The sequence below is a fragment of the Lissotriton vulgaris genome, chromosome 2_1 (genome assembly GCF_964263255.1).
Source record: "Lissotriton vulgaris chromosome 2_1, aLisVul1.2, whole genome shotgun sequence".
In the NCBI taxonomy this organism is placed as follows: Eukaryota; Metazoa; Chordata; class Amphibia; order Caudata; family Salamandridae; genus Lissotriton; species Lissotriton vulgaris.
In genome coordinates, this window is record NC_141687.1 from 677255734 (window position 1) to 677278077 (window position 22344).

Sequence of the window (22344 nt, forward strand, 5' to 3'; positions counted from 1 at the left end):
TCTATTCAAATCTTTTTAAAGTGTTGCCCCAAATTCTTATTTATATAAGAGGGCATGATTTACTTTCAGATAAAGTAGAATAGAAGTGCTACTACAAACACTCCCTCACTACTTTATCTTTCATTTTAGTTTTGTATACATTTCTTTTCAATTACTCTTTATGAAAACAATATAACTGTTAAAAAGGATTATTTTATTATCTGCTAATTGACATTAATATATTTTTTCATGTTTACCTCTTGCAATGATAAACCTCCAGTTCCTCATGAGTGAAAATATGTCACAGTACTACACAATATACATACTGATAAACCCATTTTCACTCTAGAAGAAAAAGAGAATTACTTGATAAATTTTTTTATTTGTACATATTTCAAACCTTATTTTTATTGCGTCTTCGTAGTATTTTCAATTTGCGACAATAATACATGAACTGTTCTTACGGCATTTCATTTCTAAAGTACGATTATACTTTTACACACTACATTTAGAAATCATAATAATATACTTGATTTAGAAAAATATATGAAGCATAAACGTATACTATTAATTTACCTCTCTCTAACATTCTTTCCTCCTTCCGTCGACATACATCCAACTCCTCTCGAGGGAGCATAATGTTTTATATAATTTTTTATATATTACAATATATACATTAACTTTATGTTCCCTCTGAGGAAATGGAAGATGAATCAGATGATCGTAAACTTTGTCTTGCTCATAGTTTGGTCATCCGTAATTAAATCACAGAAACTAAACTAATCATCCTACGGGTGTGGTTTATATACGTTTTGGTTATTCCAGTTACTATGGAACCAATTTAGTGCTCCTCTCATTTTTTGTCACATTTTTCAGTTTACACATGCTCACATTTCCACTGTTTAACTTGCGCACGTGTTTTTGTAAAGTTTTGTTTTATATCCTCATACGTATTCGCTCTTTCTTTTACTTTTAATTCTTTATCTCTTTTATTATACAAGTATTAAAATAAATACTTTTGTATTTATTTTTCTAAACAAAAATATTTATTGGTTACTGTGTTCAGTTTCTGTGCACAATTTTAATACACTTCCACACCCAAAACCCCAATTATCCGTATTTTTTTTTAAAAGGCGCAATTCAATTTCTTTTTTTCGAGTATTAAAATAAATACATAATTGTTGATGTGCGAGTTCCTTCCCTTATACACAGTTGATTGCCACATCTCTGAACATCTGGAGGTACCTGGTAGGTTAGGTGGCTCCCAGAGACCCACAGGATTGAGGAGGAATTAATTCTCTAACTTAAAACATGCCACAGGGCATATTTGCAGCTATGTCATCTCAGGCCATGCCCCCTTCCTTCACCACTGTGCCCCGTTGCGGGTTTTAAGTTAGGGAATTCATTCACTGTCAATACTGATGGTCCCTGAGGGCCAAATAGCCCAACAAGTATCTCTCGTATGCACCAGGGAGCTGTGTTGCAGACAGGTATTCAGAGGCCATGCCTCTTTTTAAACCTCTCTGCAACACAGCTCTTTGGCACCTACTGGAGGTACCTAGTGGGCTAGTTTGATCCTAGGGACTCGCTAAAATCAGTCGAACTACGAATTCCGATTTACTCACATGTCATCAGGACATACCTCAGTGCTGCATCTTTGAGCCCAGTACTGATCCTGAAAATAAATTCTAACTGTACTTACCAGTAACTTGAATTTCCTTCCATAGGCTAACATTGGCTGGTTTTACTGGGAAATTCTTTTAAGTGTGAAGTTTTTGAACTTTAAAATATTCACCTAAAATCATTTGAACAACAAATTCCGATTTACTCACCTGTTATCAGGAGAGAACCCAGTGCCGTATCTTTTAGCCCAGCACTGACCCTGAAAAGTAATTCTAACCGTACTTACCAGTAACTTGTATTTCCTTCAATAGGAATAGATTGTCTGGTTTTCACCAGAAAGGTTTCTAAGCGTCGATTTTCACAAACTACTAATATTCCTTAAAAATTGCCTGCATAACTTAAACGCATTCTTTAACTGTTTACAGGAGATGCACCAGTGCTAGATCCAGGATCCAACACTGAGTAGGAAAAAGTAATGATAACACTACTTACCTGCTAAGTGAATTTCCTCCCATAGGATAACATTGGTGATTCTATGTGAAAAGGTTTTTAAGTGTCAACTTTTAAAATACAATAATATTCCATAAAAATCACTACTATAACCAAAACGATTTTACTCAACTGTTTACAGGAGATGTCCCAGGACTGAATCTAGGATCAAGTGCTGTGGTTAGAAAAGTAATCCATAAAGTAACTAATTGCATTTAACGAGAAATTCCCATTGACCTCAATGTTGCACTGTGTTGCCCATTGCAAGCAACAACTGTAACTACTGTACTTAAAAGTCTATTTCCTATTTCCAAAGTATTTAAACTAAAGTTATTCATTCTGAGAAAGTATATTTTGTAATGTAATGTATAATGTAATTCTAATGTAATTTAAAAAATAAAATATCTAAAAATAAATACTTTAAAAAAGTGTAGTAAATCAGTCTAAAAAAATAAATAGAACAAGTAATACTTTTAAAAATTGTAATTTACAAAACCTTTGAAATTCACTGAGAAAAACATAGGTTTCAAACATGTTATAGTTAGAAATTAGCATTTAAAAAACCTTAGAAATTTACTGAAAAAAACATAGGTTTTTGGGGTGTTATAGTTAGCTGAACATTTCACTCGTACAAAACCATTGAAATTGCTCCGTTATATTTAGTTCTGCTAACTATAACTTGCGCACCCGCAATCCACTGCTGATGATGTCACATACACATATACATCATTCATGACATGGTCAGTGACATCACTGATGACATCACTGATGATCTCTCAAATGACATCACTGATGACATCACTGATACCATAATTCAAGTAACAATCAGATACACCTCATCATACACTAGTATATCCTTTCATCACTCACTGTAAAATAAAAAGTGTCATATTTGAATCCATTGACATACCAATACAAGTTTCTAAAAACCCACTCAGTGATTCCTAGATCTACACACACATCTAATCACTTACCTATAGATTCACTAATACATGCTGTCAATGATCAATAGAATACTATCAAATACACTTATATACCTGTATCGACATTTCACACTAGCACACATCCTATTCACTTATGCAGTCATCCTACTCACTTATGCAAACAATGGATCATACTTACATTTACTCAGCTACACACTTATACAAACACCACTTCATTTATTCATGTAGATAGTAAGTCAAACTCAGTGTGTTATAGATAGCAAAACTAACTATAACGGAGGAATCTCAATGGTTTTGTATGAGTGAAATGTCCAGCTACCTATAACACCCCTAAAACCTATGGTTTTTTCAATGAATTTCTAAGGTTTTTTAGATGCTAATTCCTAACTATAACATCTCTGAAGCCTATGTTTTTTTCTGTGAATTTCAAAGTTTTTTTGAATGCTAATTCCGAACTATAACATGTCTGAAACCTATGTTTTTCAGTGAATATATATATATATATATATATATATATATATATATATATATATATATATATATATATATATATTCACTGAAAAAACCATAGGTTATAGACCATATATAGTTAGGAAAGCAGTTCTAGAGGGTCAGATGCATGATAGATTTATTAAAAATAGAACATGTTTTTAAATAGTATTTTGGAAAAAATATGTGTCTTTATGTACTATTTACATTATGTGCCTGTTGCGTATTCTTTGAGTTTTAGTAATCCTGTGTCTTATAAGTTTTCTAGGGGCGGTTTGAGGTTCATGGTGGGTTTGGGCAGGGAGGGTAGGTTGGGGGTTTGTAATAGGGGGTTTGGCTGGGGTGGAGTGCGGAGTTTAGTGAAAAGTGAGGGGGGCGGGGAGTTACGGTGTTTAGTAATGGAGCAGAGTCAGAGGACGCCACATTTGTGTTATGGGCTGCCACCGAAATATGTATTTATTCTCAGAGGTTTATTATATTAAGGATATATATTAGCATGGTGGCTCTTGTCGTTTTGTTTTTTTGTGTATGTTTATAATGCTGGTTCTGTATTTTTTGTTTATGGACCTTATTGCGACACACAGGGGATTTACGTTGCACAGTTGGCGATCAGAGACTTAGGAAATAAAACTTTATAATTGTAAGGGCTGTAAGCGATAGAAATCGCCTGTTCTCGGTGTAAAAAATATCACCGCTATTGGTGGTATGTTCTACGGTGTTAGTACTCGAAGGAGACTAGTAACATATATGTGTAATAAAATTATGTAATAGGCTCAGCATTTTACATTATCTTGGAGAGCAAAAGTTGATTTTACATAGCAATAAGTCTCTTATAATTAAGGGACGGAGTGTATATAGTGCTATTTAGTACTCTGCTATGTGATTGATGTCGAATATTTCATAAGAGGAGGCTTTAAAAGATTTACGATAAACTGGTTTTCTAGGGAAGTGGGTGGAGTGTTCCGTGTAAATTGCAGAATAGAAACTAGTAAGAACCAATTGGAAGTGTTGTTTTAAAGTCAAGTGACTGCACATGCGTGTCTCGACGCCTGTACGCGATAGGTAGGTGCGCGCACCCGGTCGCGCACTATAAGAAAGCGGCGAGAAAATATCAGCTAATATGCTCTTCAAGCTTGTTTTGGTACAAAGAGTTAGTTCTGAAAAGAACTTTTTTTTTTTTTTGGAAACAAGTGTTATGATGCTTTTTATTTCTTAAAGTTGCGACAACATTTTTCAGTATGTCATACTATCCAAATAAAGTGAAGACATTTAACTTTTCTTGGAGCATTTATGACTCTCAATTATTTGTTTAATTAGAGTAAAGCTTTGCTCTCCGTATACAAGAAGTTCTCCACAGTTCGTGCATTTCATGTGCACGTTCGCCAGATATGGTCTCAAGTCCATCTCAGCACTCGATGGAGATACAGGTCGTCCACCGGAAGATGTGTTGATTACTTCTCATGGTAATAGCGTGGCCTCCGTTTTTCTTGTGAAAAGTGGTCGCTCATTTTCATCAGATTCGGAAGATGAATGCGGAACGGTAGCCATTGTATCGAAGTCTTCGGGAAGATGTTCGACGTTGTTGTCTCTTGAGAGTAGAAAAGAAAGTGATGGTAGTGGGTGGAGTGCTGCGTGTAAATTGCAGAATAGAAACTACCAAGAACCAATTAGAAGTGTTGTTTAGAAGTCACATGACTTCACATGGGAGTATCAGGTCCTGTACGCGATAGAAGGGTGCGCGCACCGGGTCTCGCACTAAAATAAAGCGGCGAAAAAACATCTTATAATATGCTCTTCGAGCATGTTTTGGTGGAAAGAGTTAGTTCTGAAAAGAACTTTTTTTTTTTTTTTTTTTTTTTTTGGGGGGGAAAGAAGTGTTATAATGCTTTCGATTTCTTAAAGTTGCTACTACATTTTTCAGTATGTAATAGTTTGAAAATGAAGTGCAGAAATGTATCTTTTCTTGGGGCATTTGTGACTTTCAATTTTCAGTTTAATAAGAACGAGGCTCTGCTCTCCATACAAAAGAATTTCTCCACACTCGTTGCATTTCATATGCACCTTCGCAAGATATGGTCTCAAGTCCATTTCAGCACTCGATGGAGATACAGGTCGTCCACCAGAAGATGTGCTGGCCACCTCTGATGGTAATAGCGTGGCCAGGGCTCTTGTTGATGCTTTTGCATAATGCTCAGGATGCCTTTGTTTAACATGCCGCTGCATGGTGTGTGCAGAAAAGGAATATTTTTTATTTGGATTTCCCCTTGAGAGCTCCGAATTGCATATCGTGCAGGTTACTTTTGGCGCATTCACTTTCTTTTGATCTTCAGGATAAGTGAAAAATTGCCAAATGAAAGATTCCTTTTTTCTTCTTAACGGTGGTCGCTCATTTCCTTCAGATTCGGAAGATGAATCTGGTAGGGAAGCCATTTCAGCAAAGACTTCCGGAAGATGCTCGATGTTGTTGTCTCTTGAGAGTAGAAAAGATTGTGAGGAAAGTGGGTGGAGTGCTTCGTGTATATTCCAGAACAGAAACTACTAATAACCAATTGGAAGTTTTGTTTTCAAGTCACGTGACTTTACATGCGCTTCTCAGGACGTGTAGGCGGTGACACTATGTAGTTACGAACGTGATTACATACTTAGGAACTAGCATTCAAAAAAACTATGAAATTCACTGAAAAAACCATAGGTTTTACACACGTTATAGTTAGGAAGTAGCATTTGAAAAACCTATGAAATTCACTGAAAAAACCATAGGTTTGACACCAGTTATAGTTAGCTGGAAATTTTACTGACATAAAACCAATGAAATTCCACGTTATAGTTAGTTGGACTCACTATAACTTGCGCGTGTAATGCACTGCTGATGACATTACATATTACATCACTCATGACATGGTCAGTGACATCACTTATGACATCACTGATGACAGACCTCCTTTAAGTGTAATGTAACCCTTAAAGCACATATTGGAAAATAGAAATTAACATTTTCAAAAAAATGGACATACCCATACCAGTTACAACAACCAATTCAGTAATTCCACAATCTATATACACATTCTCTCATTCACCAACAGTTCTATATAGTCACTCATACATATACTCACTCATCATATGTAGTGATACACCTATACATCCTGTTACACACCGACAATCATCCAAAAGTTACTCACACACATACTCACACATGCAAATAAACTATTGAACATCCATTTATTTGCATATAAAACTATACACACTCAACCACCCATACAGTCCTGCACATATGGTGTCTTCTAAACACATACAAAGAGAGAGTTAGTCATTCATGCATCTATGTGATTAGTAATACCCCCATGAAACCATAGAAACACTCATACTGATACTAAAAAAACATCTAAGAACCCAAATACCTACACATGTAGGTACTCATCAACCCATGCAGCCAGTTATTCACAAAGTGAAACACTGATACATATATTTAAATATTTAAACATTACTCGCTAATATATGTATTCACTAAGGTACACTTAATAAGCCAGTTATCCAATCTTTTCTTTTTGAAAAAAACATTCATTAAGACAATAATTTAAACATTTATTCTTTCCTCGACCTTTACATATACATATATAAAACATATTTATTTTTTAGAAAGACACACATTCACTGGATGGTGTCATAAGTGATGTCACTGACCATGTCATGAGTGATGTAATATGTAATGTCATCAGCAGTGCATTACACGCGCAAGTTATAGTGAGTCCAACTAACTATAACGTGGAATTTCATTGGTTTTATGTCAGTAAAATTTCCAGCTAACTATAACTGGTGTCAAACCTATGGTTTTTTCAGTGAATTTCATAGGTTTTTCAAATGCTACTTCCTAACTATAACTATATATTCACTGAAAAAACCATAGGTTATAGACCATATATAGTTAGGAATTTGCATTTACAAAACCTTATTTTACTCACACAAAACCATTGAAATTCCATATATAGTTAGTTGCACTAACTATCTATCGCGCACCCGCAATCCACTGCTGATGATGTCACATATTACATCATTCATGACATGGTCAGTGACATCACTGATGACATCACTGATGACATCTCAAATGACATCACTGATGACATCACTGATGACAACATCCAGTGACTGTATGTTTCTGTAAAGTTAAAATATGTCTTACATATTGAAGAATGAGTGGATGTATAAGTGTCTGGATGAAGGATTTAGTAGGTGCATGACTGACTGTATGAGTGAGTGATTAAATGTGTCTCACTGAGTGCATGGGTTAGTGACTAAACTGTCTTAATTTGTGCATCATTATGTCTGTTGTTCTGTAAACTGTTGCATGTGTTGATAAGTAGCTATATGAGTAACTATATGGGTTATTGATTGGTTGCCCAAGTATTTGTATGGGAGACTGAGTGTGTGTGTGGGTGGCTGGGAGGTGTATGACTCTGTGCATAGATGTGTGAGCAGTTGATTCACTAGATGTATGGTTTCAAAAGTGCATGTGGAAACAGCTGTATGGGCGGTTGACTGTGTGCATGAGTGAATTGGTGAGTTAATGGATATCTCAGTGCTACATGGAATTTCAATGGTTTTGTGTGAGTAAAATAAGGTTTTGTAAATGCGAATTCCTAACTATATATGGTCTATAACCTATGGTTTTTTCAGTGAATTTTCAAGGTTTTGTAAATGCTAATTCCTAACAATATATGGTCTATAACCTATGGTTTTTTCAGTGAATTTTCAAGGTTTTGTAAATGCTAATTCCTAACTATATATGGTCTATAGCCTATGGTTTTTTCAGTGAATATATATATATACATACATATATAAACATATATCATCTGTATATCTATATAAATACAAACATAAATGCATGCATACATATACTTATATGCATTTTAGGGTTGTTAGGGCGTTTTCGTGTGTATTATGTTGCTTTTTTAGGGCTTTTGGGTCAATTAAGTAGGGTTCCCGGAGCCTAGGGCTGAGGGGCCGGTTCAGTTCCGTGCGTATTGGTGTTGGCAAGGTTTTGAGGGATTTTGGCGGTTTTTGGTCGAGATTTGGCCGTTTTATGGCTTTTTTTGTGTTTGCGGGGGGCGCGTATTCGGGTTGAAATTCGTCCCCGTTCCAGTGGATGGATTGGGCTGATTTTTGGTCAGATGTTAGGGAATCGCTGGAACTAGTGTCCAGCCAAGTTTGAAGCGGATCGGAGCAGTGGAAGTGCTTTAAAGAGCAATTTTTGTGCGGAGTAGCGAATTGTCATGTTATTTAATGGGAGTTTTTGGTGCGCATGGAGAAGGTGAATTTGGGGTGTTCCAGTTGCGCTAGAGGGACGGGGCTTGGGTGAGCTGTAGGGAGAGTGGATCGGCAGGTGTGCCGAATTTTTGGGATTTGTTGGCCGAAGGGAAGGGTGTGCTTGGGCAAAGTCGATTTGGTGAAAACGGTGCGTTATTTACATGAAAGTTGAAAAAACACTAATAAAAGCAAAGCTAAAAAGCCACCTCATTACAAACAGAATGGCTTTAACTTAAACGAGGGCGAGATCTATTGCATTTTCAATGCTTGTTTACTTTGGTTCCATCAAGAAGGCATTCAGATGTGTCACACATTTGCCATAAATTCTGAATGTTAGCACTCTAGTTGCACATTAGATCACTGTAGTAAAGCTACTGCTCACCAGGGACGTCTGCTGCTGGTATTCAAAGTGCATGTTTCAGTCTGCATGTCAGAATTTTTTTAATGAAATAGAAGAGGATTTGAGAAGTCACTCAAAATGATCCCTAATTTTTCTTTCTGAAGCACTAATCATACTTCCTATGGCAAAATTAACCCCCTCATGTTGTTCCTTTTTAAATTGAGTGTTTTCAGACTTACCACTTCATTCCAATCAAGATGGCTTCTGGTGTGCCATACTTTTGTCATAAGTAAGACTGTTAGCGCTCTAGTTGTTCTTTAGAACACTCTGGGACATTCTGTCATTGGGCTATACTTGGGGTACATCTGGGTGATATTTGGGCTACATTTAGGCTCTTTTGTCTCTGGTGGCCATCTTGCGAGACTATGTCAGAATTTTTTAATGAAATTGAAGAGGGTTTGAGAAGTCACTCAAAATGTGCCCTAATTTTTCTTTCTGCAGCACTAATCATAATTCATATGGCAAAATATACCCCCTCATTTTGTTCCTTTTTAAATTAAATGTTTTAAGAGTTACCACTTTATTCCAATCAAGATGGCTTCAGGTGTGCCATACCTTTGTAATAAGTAGGACTGTTAGCGCTCTAGTTGTTCTTTAGAACACTCTGGGACATTCTGTCATTGGGCTATACTTGGGCTACATCTGGGTGATATTTGGGCTACATTTGGGCTCTTTTGTCTCTGGTGGCCATTTTGGGAGACTGCATGTCAGAATTTTTTAATGAAATAGAAGAGGATTTGAAAAGTCACTCAAAATGTGCCCTAATTTTTCTTTCTGCAGCACTAATAATACCTTCTATTGCATAATATACCCCCTCATTTTGTTCCTTTTTAAATTAAATGTCTTAAGAGTTACCACTTTATTCCCATCACGATGGCTCCAGGTGTGCTATACCTTTGTAATAAGTAGGACTGTTAGCGCTCTAGTTGTTCTTTAGAACACTCTGGGACATTCTGTCATTGGGCTATACTTGGGCTACATCTGGGTGATATTTGGGCTACATTTGGGCTCTTTTGTCTCTGGTGGCCATTTTGGGAGACTGCATGTCAGAATGTTTTAATGAAATAGAAAAGGATTTGAGAAGTCACTCAAAATGTGCCCTAATTTTTCATTCTGCAGCACTAATCATACTTTCTATGGCAAAATATACCCCCTCATGTTGTTTCTTTTTAAATTAAATGTTTTAAGAGTTACCACTTTATTCCAATCAAGATGGCTTCAGGTGTGCCATACCTTTGTAATAAGTAGGACTGTTAGCGCTCTAGTTGTTCTTTAGAACACTCTGGGACATTCTGTCATTGGGCTATACTTGGGCTACATCTGGGTGATATTTGGGCTACATTTGGGCTCTTTTGTCTCTGGTGGCCATTTTGGGAGACTGCATGTCAGAATGTTTTAATGAAATAGAAAAGGATTTGAGAAGTCACTCAAAATGTGCCCTAATTTTTCATTCTGCAGCACTAATCATACTTTCTATGGCAAAATATACCCCCTCATGTTGTTTCTTTTTAAATTAAATGTTTTAAGAGTTACCACTTTATTCCAATCAAGATGGCTTCAGGTGTGCCATACCTTTGTAATAAGTAGGACTGTTAGCGCTCTAGTTGTTCTTTAGAACACTCTAGGAGGCTGCAGTAGAACACAAAGCAATCAACTGACAGTCTCTGTCCTTGTTGGATGTACATGTTTTATTGAGAATGTCAGACTTCATTTTCACATGACTGAGAAAGATAATGTGAATTTACAGAAAATATGCTTTCAGTTTAGCTTATAGATCCCCTTCCAAACCACTGTGGGAAAATCATGAGATATTAGTTTTCTTTCAAACAATATTCATGATATCACAGCAGAAGGTTTTTTCACATGGTAAAATCACCTTAGAACCCACCACAATTCCTAAAACGAGTATGGTACCATCAACAAATGATTTATAATGTAACTAAAGTCCTAAAACCCTCTATTAACTACAATGCTTTTTAATGAGGTGCTATCATGTATATTGGTCCCAAGATGGCTGCCAACACTTCTTGGATGAAGTGCTGACAGCCAATCAGATCAGATGTGTGGTTAGGCTCCGCCCAGATATATATATTTTTTTGAACCTAAATTACTCAAAATCCACTGGAGCACATATATTGAGACCTAGCAAAGGCACATCAGGCTAACAGTCCCTACAATTTTGCCAAGTTTCGTGCAAATCCATTCAGCCGTTCGAGCTAAAAGTGAGGCCAACCACCCTATGGAAATTAACATGGGAAAAATGCGTTTTGGGACCCCCCTTTTTTCTCGGCCCCCCCTTGATGAAACCCCCCCAAATTGTCAGGGGCTGCTCAGAAACAAAATGTTCCATTTTCCTGAAAATTTCAGCCAATTCCGTCCACAAACACCAAAGTTATTAGACATAGAATTTTCAAAAATCCCATAGAGAAAAAATCCTAACTATATATACCTACTGGCGACCGCCAGTAGGTAATATATATATATATATATATATATATATATATATATATATATATATATATCCCGCGAAGGACATCAGGCAGAGTGGTCGCGGCGGCCAAACAAGGGGGACCCGAGGGGGCACTGGAGTGTATATCTGCCTCACCTCCCAACAGACTTTCAAGGGCTGTGCCTGTCACAAAAACCTGCTCGAATTGCATCACCCCATAGCACTCTGCATTCCCTCGAGGCGCAATATTGGTGTCTTGTGGGAAGTGTAGTTCCACCACACGGGACTGCACATAACTGATTGGCTACAACCATCGTAGGGGCGGAGTATGGTCACTGTTCATAACAGCGTGACAGGCGGACCATTCACCGCACGAGGAGCAGCTGGAGAGGGGTGCTGAAGAAGGTCATTAGCACCGAAATGCATCCGCCTGAGACTCTGTTACATTAAAGTGCTTCCTTGAATCTCCCTTGCGGGTCACGTCTCTTTCATTCGGAGGAGGTAGTGGTAACAGACATAACGCGCCAAGCCAGGGCGCAAGTAGGTGCACCCACGCCGTTCAAGAGGTATGGACTTACTGGCCAGCTCGTCTGAGCAACTGTGGTGTTGTTGCGTTAGCAAATCAGTCCATCACCCACCAGGACGCTTGGATTACAACTCGGCAAGGGGATATTCATATCTCCTGTTGGGTGACCGGAATCCCGCGCCAACCCCCGCGAAGGACATCAGGCAGAGTGGTCGCGGCGGCCAAACAAGGGGGACCCGAGGGGGCACTGGAGTGTATATCTGCCTCACCTCCCAAAAGACTTTCAAGGGCTGTGCCTGTCACAAAAACCTGCTCGAATTGCATCACCCCATAGCACTCTGCATTCCCTCGAGGCGCAATATTGGTGTCTTGTGGGAAGTGTAGTTCCACCACACGGGACTGCACATAACTGATTGGCTACAACCATCGTAGGGGCGGAGTATGGTCACTGTTCATAACAGCGTGACAGGCGGACCATTCACAGCACGAGGAGCAGCTGGAGAGGGGCGCTGAAGAAGGTCATTAGCACCGAAATGCATCCGCCTGAGACTCTGTTACATTAACGTGCTTCCTTGAATCTCCCTTGCGGGTCACGTCTCTTTCATTCGGAGGAGGTAGTGGTAACAGACATAACGCGCCAAGCCAGGGCGCAAGTACGTGCACCCACGCCGTTCAAGAGGTATGGACTTACTGGCCAGCTCGTCTGAGCAACTGTGGTGTTGTTGCGTTAGCAAATCAGTCCATCACCCACCAGGACGCTTGGATTACAACGCGGCAAGGGGATATTCATATCTCCTGTTGGGTGACCGGAATCCCGCGCCAACCCCTGCGAAGGACATCAGGCAGAGTGGTCGCGGCGGCCAAACAAGGGGGACCCGAGGGGGCACTGGAGTGTATATCTGCCTCACCTCCCAACAGACTTTCAAGGGCTGTGCCTGTCACAAAAACCTGCTCGAATTGCATATCCCCATAGCACTCTGCATTCCCTCGAGGCGCAATATTGGTGTCTTGTGGGAAGTGTAGTTCCACCACACGGGACTGCACATAACTGATTGGCTACAACCATCGTAGGGGCGGAGTATGGTCACTGTTCATAACAGCGTGACAGGCGGACCATTCACAGCACGAGGAGCAGCTGGAGAGGGGCGCTGAAGAAGGTCATTAGCACCGAAATGCATCCGCCTGAGACTCTGTTACATTAAAGTGCTTCCTTGAATCTCCCTTGCGGGTCACGTCTCTTTCATTCGGAGGAGGTAGTGGTAACAGACATAACGCGCCAAGCCAGGGCGCAAGTACGTGCACCCACGCCGTTCAAGAGGTATGGACTTACTGGCCAGCTCGTCTGAGCAACTGTGGTGTTGTTGCATTAGCAAATCAGTCCATCACCCACCAGGACGCTTGGATTACAACGCTGCAAGGGGATATTCATATCTCCTGTTGGGTGACCGGAATCCCGCGCCAACCCCCGCGAAGGACATCAGGCAGAGTGGTCGCGGCGGCCAAACAAGGGGGACCCGAGGGGGCACTGGAGTGTATATCTGCCTCACCTCCCAACAGACTTTCAAGGGCTGTGCCTGTCACAAAAACCTGCTCGAATTGCATCACCCCATAGCACTCTGCATTCCCTCGAGGCGCAATATTGGTGTCTTGTGGGAAGTGTAGTTCCACCACACGGGACTGCACATAACTGTTTGGCTATAACCATCGTAGGGGCGGAGTATGGTCACTGTTCATAACAGCGTGACAGGTGGACCATTCACAGCACGAGGAGCAGCTGGAGAGGGGTGCTGAAGAAGGTCATTAGCACCGAAATGCATCCGCCTGAGACTCTGTTACATTAAAGTGCTTCCTTGAATCTCCCTTGCGGGTCACGTCTCTTTCATTCGGAGGAGGTAGTGGTAACAGACATAACGCGCCAAGCCAGGGCGCAAGTACGTGCACCCACGCCGTTGAAGAGGTATGGACTTACTGGCCAGCTCGTCTGAGCAACTGTGGTGTTGTTGCGTTAGCAAATCAGTCCATCACCCACCAGGACGCTTGGATTACAACGCGGCAAGGGGATATTCATATCTCCTGTTGGGTGACCGGAATCCCGCGCCAACCCCCGCGAAGGACATCAGGCAGAGTGGTCGCTGCGGCCAAACAAGGGGGACCCGAGGGGGCACTGGAGTGTATATCTGCCTCACCTCCCAACAGACTTTCAAGGGCTGTGCCTGTCACAAAAACCTGCTCGAATTGCATCACCCCATAGCACTCTGCATTCCCTCGAGGCGCAATATTGGTGTCTTGTGGGAAGTGTAGTTCCACCACACGGGACTGCACATAACTGATTGGCTACAACCATCGTAGGGGCGGAGTATGGTCACTGTTCATAACAGCGTGACAGGCGGACCATTCACAGCACGAGGAGCAGCTGGAGAGGGGCGCTGAAGAAGGTCATTAGCACCGAAATGCATCCGCCTGAGACTCTGTTACATTAAAGTGCTTCCTTGAATCTCCCTTGCGGGTCACGTCTCTTTCATTCCGAGGAGGTGGTGGTAACATATATATATATATATATATATATATATATATATATATATATATATATATATATATATATATATATATATGTTCAAAACATCTCCCCCTGCGGAGAGAAAATGAGCCGCACACGTTACTTCACTTTTAAGCCGATTTTATTAAAGGGGACAGCAGGATTGGGACTGTTCTGACGCGTTTCGTTTCGCCGTGGAAACTTTTTCAAAGAGTTGTCCTTCACCAATGGAACATGCCATAAGTTCCACAGCCCGATGTTTTTAACCTTGTTTTTCCTTTCCTCCGATGGCACAACTCTGTGAGATCACTTCTTTTATGTTGCTGCATTCTGGGGCTTGCGGTCCGAACGGCTGTTCATGTTTCAAACCCTCCAGTGGGTGGTGAGTGAATCCTGTTGCACAATAACCCGCTTCCAGGCAAGAAGTATCCCCATGTCAGCCTGCTTTTGAGACTGACTTAGGACCAATGCCGAGGTCCAGTCCTCGGTGGCACCACTCTCCCGATCCGTTTTGTCGGGTCTGCACTTGGGTTCAAGCTGGGAGAGCGTCGGCGCTCTTGTGGCGGTGCGTTTGCTCTTCGGCAGAACCACGCCGATACTAATGTTCAAAACATCTCCCCCTGCGGAGAGAAAATGAGCCGCACACGTTACTTCACTTTTAAGCCGATTTTATTAAAGGGGACAGCAGGATTGGGACTGTTCTGACGCGTTTCGTTTCGCCGTGGAAACTTTTTCAAAGAGTTGTCCTTCACCAATGGAACATGCCATAAGTTCCACAGCCCGATGTTTTTAACCTTGTTTTTCCTTTCCTCCGATGGCACAACTCTGTGAGATCACTTCTTTTATGTTGCTGCATTCTGGGGCTTGCGGTCCGAACGGCTGTTCATGTTCCAAATCACAACAGGTAAGCCCCAAGGAGTGCAAGCCAGCCGTAAGATCATAGTTCAAACAGGTTTAATGAAGTTTTGCCATCAGACACAGAAACGGCTCCCTGCAACAATTAATCGGTAAGCCAAACGCGTTTCGAGAGTCCTTCTTTCCCTTCTTCAATGGCAGTCAATGACAAGTGAGAATTGCAACACCATGGTTCCAAGGGACATGTGTCTCTCTATGGTGAGACATTAACGCCGATACATGGCATGATCGAAGTAGAACTGTATGTATTTGGCTAAATTCTAACAATGTTTGCTTAAAGCGCATCAAAACACACTCTAAGATGGCGCCTATGATCGTGCAGAGTGTAGTCCTTTGTCGATTGGTATTGCACTGTTTTGAATGTTTAAAAATGGCGCCCTGCATCGCGTTCCCTTATGACACTGAGGAAGGGACGCTTCCGGAAACGCGTTTGTCTTGAATGAAGTTTGTTGGAAACTGCCAAGAAACCCGTGAGTGCTGCCGTCTTTCTTTGACCTAGGGCTCCGGGTAGAAAGCTGTGGAGCTATTATCTGTGTACGCGGTACACCAACGCGTGGCAGCACCCGCCAGCAGAGTGACTCGCGATACTGGTGAACCTTGGAGCATTGATATATATATATATATATATAGGAAAGCAGTCCCTGTCCCGTCCGGTAATGACGGAACCAAAAGGTCAAGACCTCAACAGCCTCACGCCCAGCAGAAGACAGTAGCCTCAAAATGAACAGGAATCCGAAATGGATAGCAGGGAAGACGTTTTATTACATAAGGATGACGCGTTTCGCTCTACACGAGAGCTTGTTCACACAGCGCGTCAGGAACAAACAAAGCAGATAAATAGTAACAATAAACATAGGACAATCAAAAGTGACCAATGGTGAACACCTTCTCAATATAGTGAAAATGGTGGAAAGACTACATAGATAACCAGTGTTAGGACAATAATAACGTGTGAATTAAACAAACGTGTAAAGCAGTTCATAAATTCAGATTCATTCATCAAATGATAAGATACTCGATAAACCTAACAGAAGTATATTCTGAATGGAAAAAATGAGAAATCAACACATGGACATTATGCAGTGCAAGTAAAGCATGTAGAACCACTAACTAAAATATGCGTGGATATCTGCAATTCATTCAAACAAATAATGACATAGTGCCATAAAAAACGCAGAAAGCATGACTATTTACAGCAAGCAAAAACTGCCATGTGATGAAGTAAATGGTAATGAGATAACCGAAATGATGAAATCAATTGCCATGATGACCCTAAACATTGCTATTTACACTATATATGAAAAAATCAATGATAATAGAAACGAACAAGTAATAGTAGGTTGAACGAAAATTCAAATAGTAAGAGAAAGCAAATAATGAAAGAAATGAAAAGAAGAAATAGAATAAGAGAAAAGATAGGAGAGCCACAGCTAAAAAGCAGAATAGAAATGACAGGAGAATGAATATACAATTCATGTAAACCTGAAATCTGGTGTACCCCAATTAACTAACCAAACATTTGATTGTAATGAAATAGGGTATACACCTGAAAAGAATATATAAACATACTAGAGACAACCAAGCGGCCAACTGAGAAGTGAAAACCAAAATCTCATCAAGAGAATCAATGGAAAACAGAATCATAGAAATGCATCAACAGTTCATAAAAAATTACTAAGATCCTCAGTAAGATTCAGCCCATTAGGAGCCTTAGTATCTAAGGCAAGAATCAAATGTGATTCTCTCTGCCGAAGAAGCTTCATTCGATCACCCCCCCGGCCGGGTTGGGGTACCGAGCATAGAACTGTATATTCAAGATCCTTGCGTTTTTTGTTGTGTACTGAACGGAAGTGTCTAGCGACAGGATAACTGTTATCGCTATTAACAATAGCACGAATGTGCTGCAAAATCCGTTGGTGCACCGTAAGTTTAGTGCTTCCGATGTACTCAAGATTACAGGTACACTTCAATTTGTATACAACATAATCAGATCTGCACCTGAGATGTTCACGAATAGGAATGGGTGTGGAACTAAACGCAGTGACATAGTGTGTGCTGTTCTTGGCAAAGGTGCAAGCTCGACAAGATGCACATCTGAAAAAGCCAGTTTTAGTTGTGAGGCTTTTTTTGAGCGGTCCCTCTGGCATAGGTCTGTCAAGAGCATCACGCATCGTAGGTGCCCTTCTGAATGTGATGTTGGGGACGCTGGGAAGCAGTGGCCCAAGAATTACATCAGTTAGAATGATAGGCCATTCAGAAGAGATGATGCGCCTAATTTTACGCTCCTGAATGCTGTAATTGGTTATAAGACAAACACTACATTCTGTGGTAGAAATGTTTGGAACCTTAGGTGCTAGTAGAGTTTTGCGCTCAAATGTGCAAGCTTTGTGGAGGGCTTTCTCCAAAATAGACTCTGGATAGCCCCTATTCATGAATCGCTGTTTAGACTCACTTAGGCACTTGTCGAGAGAATCTTTGTCACTGCAGATCCTGCAAATACGTATGAACTCCCCATAAGTGATGCTGCGGATTGTATGGGCAGGATGGGATATATATATCCAAAACACAAAGGTTGCCCCCATGAGCACGACAGTGGTATTTTAATGTACTCCAATGTACCGGACACTCCAACACCCACTTGGGATTCTAATATGTGGTAGAACTGCGGATTCCATAATGCTTAGCGTAGCCCACATGGGCCAAAAGCCACGCCTATTAAAGCGAGAACTTTATCTTTCAATCACGCAGCAAGTTCTACATATGTTGGTGGTTGTCCTAAATGAGATGGCTTGTGATCAAGGACTAGGTGTCTGAAACGCGTAAAGCCTCCACTTGTGAATAAAATGTTGGATACTGAGCTGACTGCAGCCTTCCTGTTTGTAAGAGGTACTCCCCGGTAAGTCATGCTCATGGGGGCAACCTTTGTTTTTTGGATGAATATGCGGCTGCGCTCGGCTGCGAGCACGGACTCGCCGCTTCTTAGCGGATCTGCGATGCCTGAACTCGGGCACCGCGAAGAGAACGAGGAGCTCACACACGAAGATACAAAGTGCAGTGGGACAGTTTTTTAACATTTTTTCAGCCCACAGTGGTATTTTAATGAACTCCAATGTACAGGACACTCCAACACCCACTTGGGATTCTAATATGGGGTAGGACTGCAGATTCCATAATGCTTAGCGAAGCCCACATGGGCAAAAAGCCACGCCTATTAAAGCGAGAACTTTATCTTTCAATCACCCAAGAGGAGTAAAACGCGTCATGGAGGGCACTTGCCTGTGACATTTATGCCAAAATAAAATGTCTTTGCTGCTTTGCACCAACTGAATCTGTGGAGGTTGGTAATTATTCTTCAGGAATTAAGAGGTCCGTGCCTGCGAGTTGCTGTTCCTTGACGGGGGACGGGCAGGAATTGTTTCGATATATCTGTATATATATATATATATATATATATATATATATATATATATATATATTCACTGAAAAAACCATAGGTTTCACACCAGTTATAGCTAACTGGAAATTTTACTGACATAAAACCATTGAAATTCCCACGTTATAGTTAGTTGGACTTACTATAACTTGCGCGCCTGAAATGCACTGCTGATGACGTCACATATTACATCACTCATGACATGGTCAGTGACATCACTCATGACATCACTGATGACACCATCCAGTGAATGTAAGATACACTTAATAAGCCAGTTAACCAATCAATTTTTTTTTAAAAAAACATCCATTAAGACACCTATTTAAACATTTATTCTTCCATCGATCTTTACATATACATATATAAAACATATTTATTTTTCAGAAAGACACACATTCACTGGATGGTGTCATCAGTGATGTCATGAGTGATGTCACTGACCATGTCATGAGTGATGTAATATGTGATGTCATCAGCAGTGCATTGCAGGTGCGCAAGTTATAGTAAGTCCAACTAACTATAAAGTGGGAATTTCAATGGTTTTATGTCAGTAAAATTTACAGCTCACTATAACTGGTGTGAAACCTATGGTTTTTTCAGTGAATTTAATAGGTTTTTTAAATGCTAATTCCTAACTATAACTGCTGTGAAACCTATGGTTTTTTCAGTGAATTTCATAGGTTTTTTAAATGCTAATTCCTAACTATATATAGGGCCTCAAACCTCTGAAATGTAATATTTTTTATAATGAATCCTATATTGTATATTTATATAATACAATTTTTAATTTTTTTTGCCCTGGAGCGCTCCCGGGGCATGCACCGGTTAGCATCCCGTTAGCGCTATTGCCGTGAACGAAAACATCATCGTGACGTATCGCGTAGACGCGTCCGCGTGATACGCACGGCGTAAACGCACCCGGAAGCACTCGAGCGAATACGATCGCGCAACGTAAACATCCGACGCGCTTACGCCACGCGACCCGGGGTGCGCCCGGGGGCACGTCACGTAAGCGCGTCTGGTCATGTGACCTGAAAATAACACTTTTTATTGGTGCAGAACAGTTTTGGTTTCCAAATGATGAAAGCCCGGGTCATGTGACCTGAAAATAACACTTTTCATTGGTTCAGGACAGTTTTTTTTTCCAAATGATGAAAGACCCCACCTTTTTTCCTTATTCTGACTTTGTCTTTTGACTGAGGAAGACCTGTTTCAACATCTTTGAGAAATATTTTGTACTTTAAAATGGCTACAGTAGCATCAGCAGCTGGAGCATCTGCACCACCACCACCACCACCAAGAGGACCACCACAACATTACATTGGTGGTCAAGAATGGGAGGAGGAGGAAGAGGAGGAGGAGGAGGGGAGAAGGTGGCTGCAAGAAGACAATACCCCATACAAGCCAAGCCCACACATTGTATGGGAGTTTTTTTCTATCCCAGAGGGCAAGAAGAAAGTCGATGCGCCCAAGGTGACTTGCCTAATCTGTGGCATGGAGCTTTCAAGGGGGAACCCGAACAAAAAATATTATTTTGGTAATAATACCATGATTAGACACATGCAGCGCAAGCATCCGAACAACTATTCTGCTGCAGAGATGAGAGAACTGGTCAGTAACCCTCCCTAATCTTCAACCACCACCTCCAAACGAAAGCAACCACTCCATCGAGACCAGAGACAAGGGAGACGATCCCTTGCATACAACCACGGTTTGGGAAATTCAGAATTTTGTGGTAAGACCATCTACTATGGTGAACAGTGCATAAAGCTCATCCTCCTTGCTGGTGACAACCACAATTGCCCCAAAAAACCCATATTTGTTCCTTTTTTTTTTTGCTAGGTATAAGCCATTTTCAATTCCCTGTTTTTTGTTTCTCCCCATAAAAATAACAAAGAAAATATAAAATAGTTCATAAGAGCCAAAAAAAGTACAAAATGTTCAAAAAACATTAAAAAAATATAACAACAAAAAGAAGAAAAAAACAGTTATTTTTAGAACTACCTCCAATTTATAAAAAAAGGCCACATTTTTTAAAAACTCTGTCATTCTTTTTCCCCCATGGTACGCTCCGGGCGCTCCCCCACGATAATCGAAAAAAAACAATGTTTTACCACGCGGGCCCTTTTATGGCCCCCATATCAAACCTGGGGGTCAGGGGGGTCTACTCTGCCCCCTTTTGGTGATTTCCCCCTTTGTTTTTGCCACCTCTTGTGTCTCGATACTACTGAGACACAAGTTGGCGGCCGCTCCGGACTGTTTGGAATGTTGACAGACACCCGAGAGTCAATCAGGTTTCCGCACGCGAACTCACGTAGCGTGCTGGTTATATGTATACATATATGTGATCAAGGCCCTACGCAGGCTGAAACGTGTAATGGCGGAGGAGTTGTTGGGCACAACGGAATAAAATATTTTGCACCATCTATCTGGGTTTGCCTCATCTGTATATCCATACAGTAAGATTGGAGGACGACTTCCTGCGATATATATATATATATATATATATATATATATATATATATATATATATATATATATATATATATATATATATATATATATATATATATATATATATTCAGACCTCATCCAGGACGGCGCGCAACGGCAGGCTGTCCCCTCTACACATGTCCGGACTTTGAGGTTGAGGTGGCAGACGGGGACCGGAGGAAGCGCATTTCAAAAGAATTTTTTAACAGGACATTGGTTCTAATGTGCGGGTATTCAGACCGTGCACCTCCGCGCAATGCCAAGATTCAATTGCCAAATACCCCCCACGTCACCTACCTGGTAACAAGATGGTGGATTCTGGGTAATGCAGTCCACAAGGATACCGGAATCACATCAGGTGAGCTGACACACAAGGGGCGGAGCGAACCTGAGACTAATATTAAGGAGGCAGGACTTACTAACAGCTTGCTTGGAACCTCCTGTTACTTGGGCGCTGAGGAAGGCTGTATCAGCAGCCGAAATGCATTCGCCATTCCAAGAAAATAAAGAAAATAAAGCTGCTTCCAAAGGTTTTCCCTGTTGTGGCCTCTGCTCTCTGTTCAGGAGGGGTTCTGCTAATAAATTCAGTGTCGGTCAGAGACGCTTTACAGAGGCCTCCACTTCGCAAAAAGACTCGGAGAAAAAACTGACACGGCTGTTCCTTCGTCTTCTACCATGGTAATGGAATTTCCGAGTCTGCCTTGAAGCACGGAACAAAAGAGGGCAGTAGTGCTGAGGTATTCAGACCTCATCCAGGACGGCGCGCA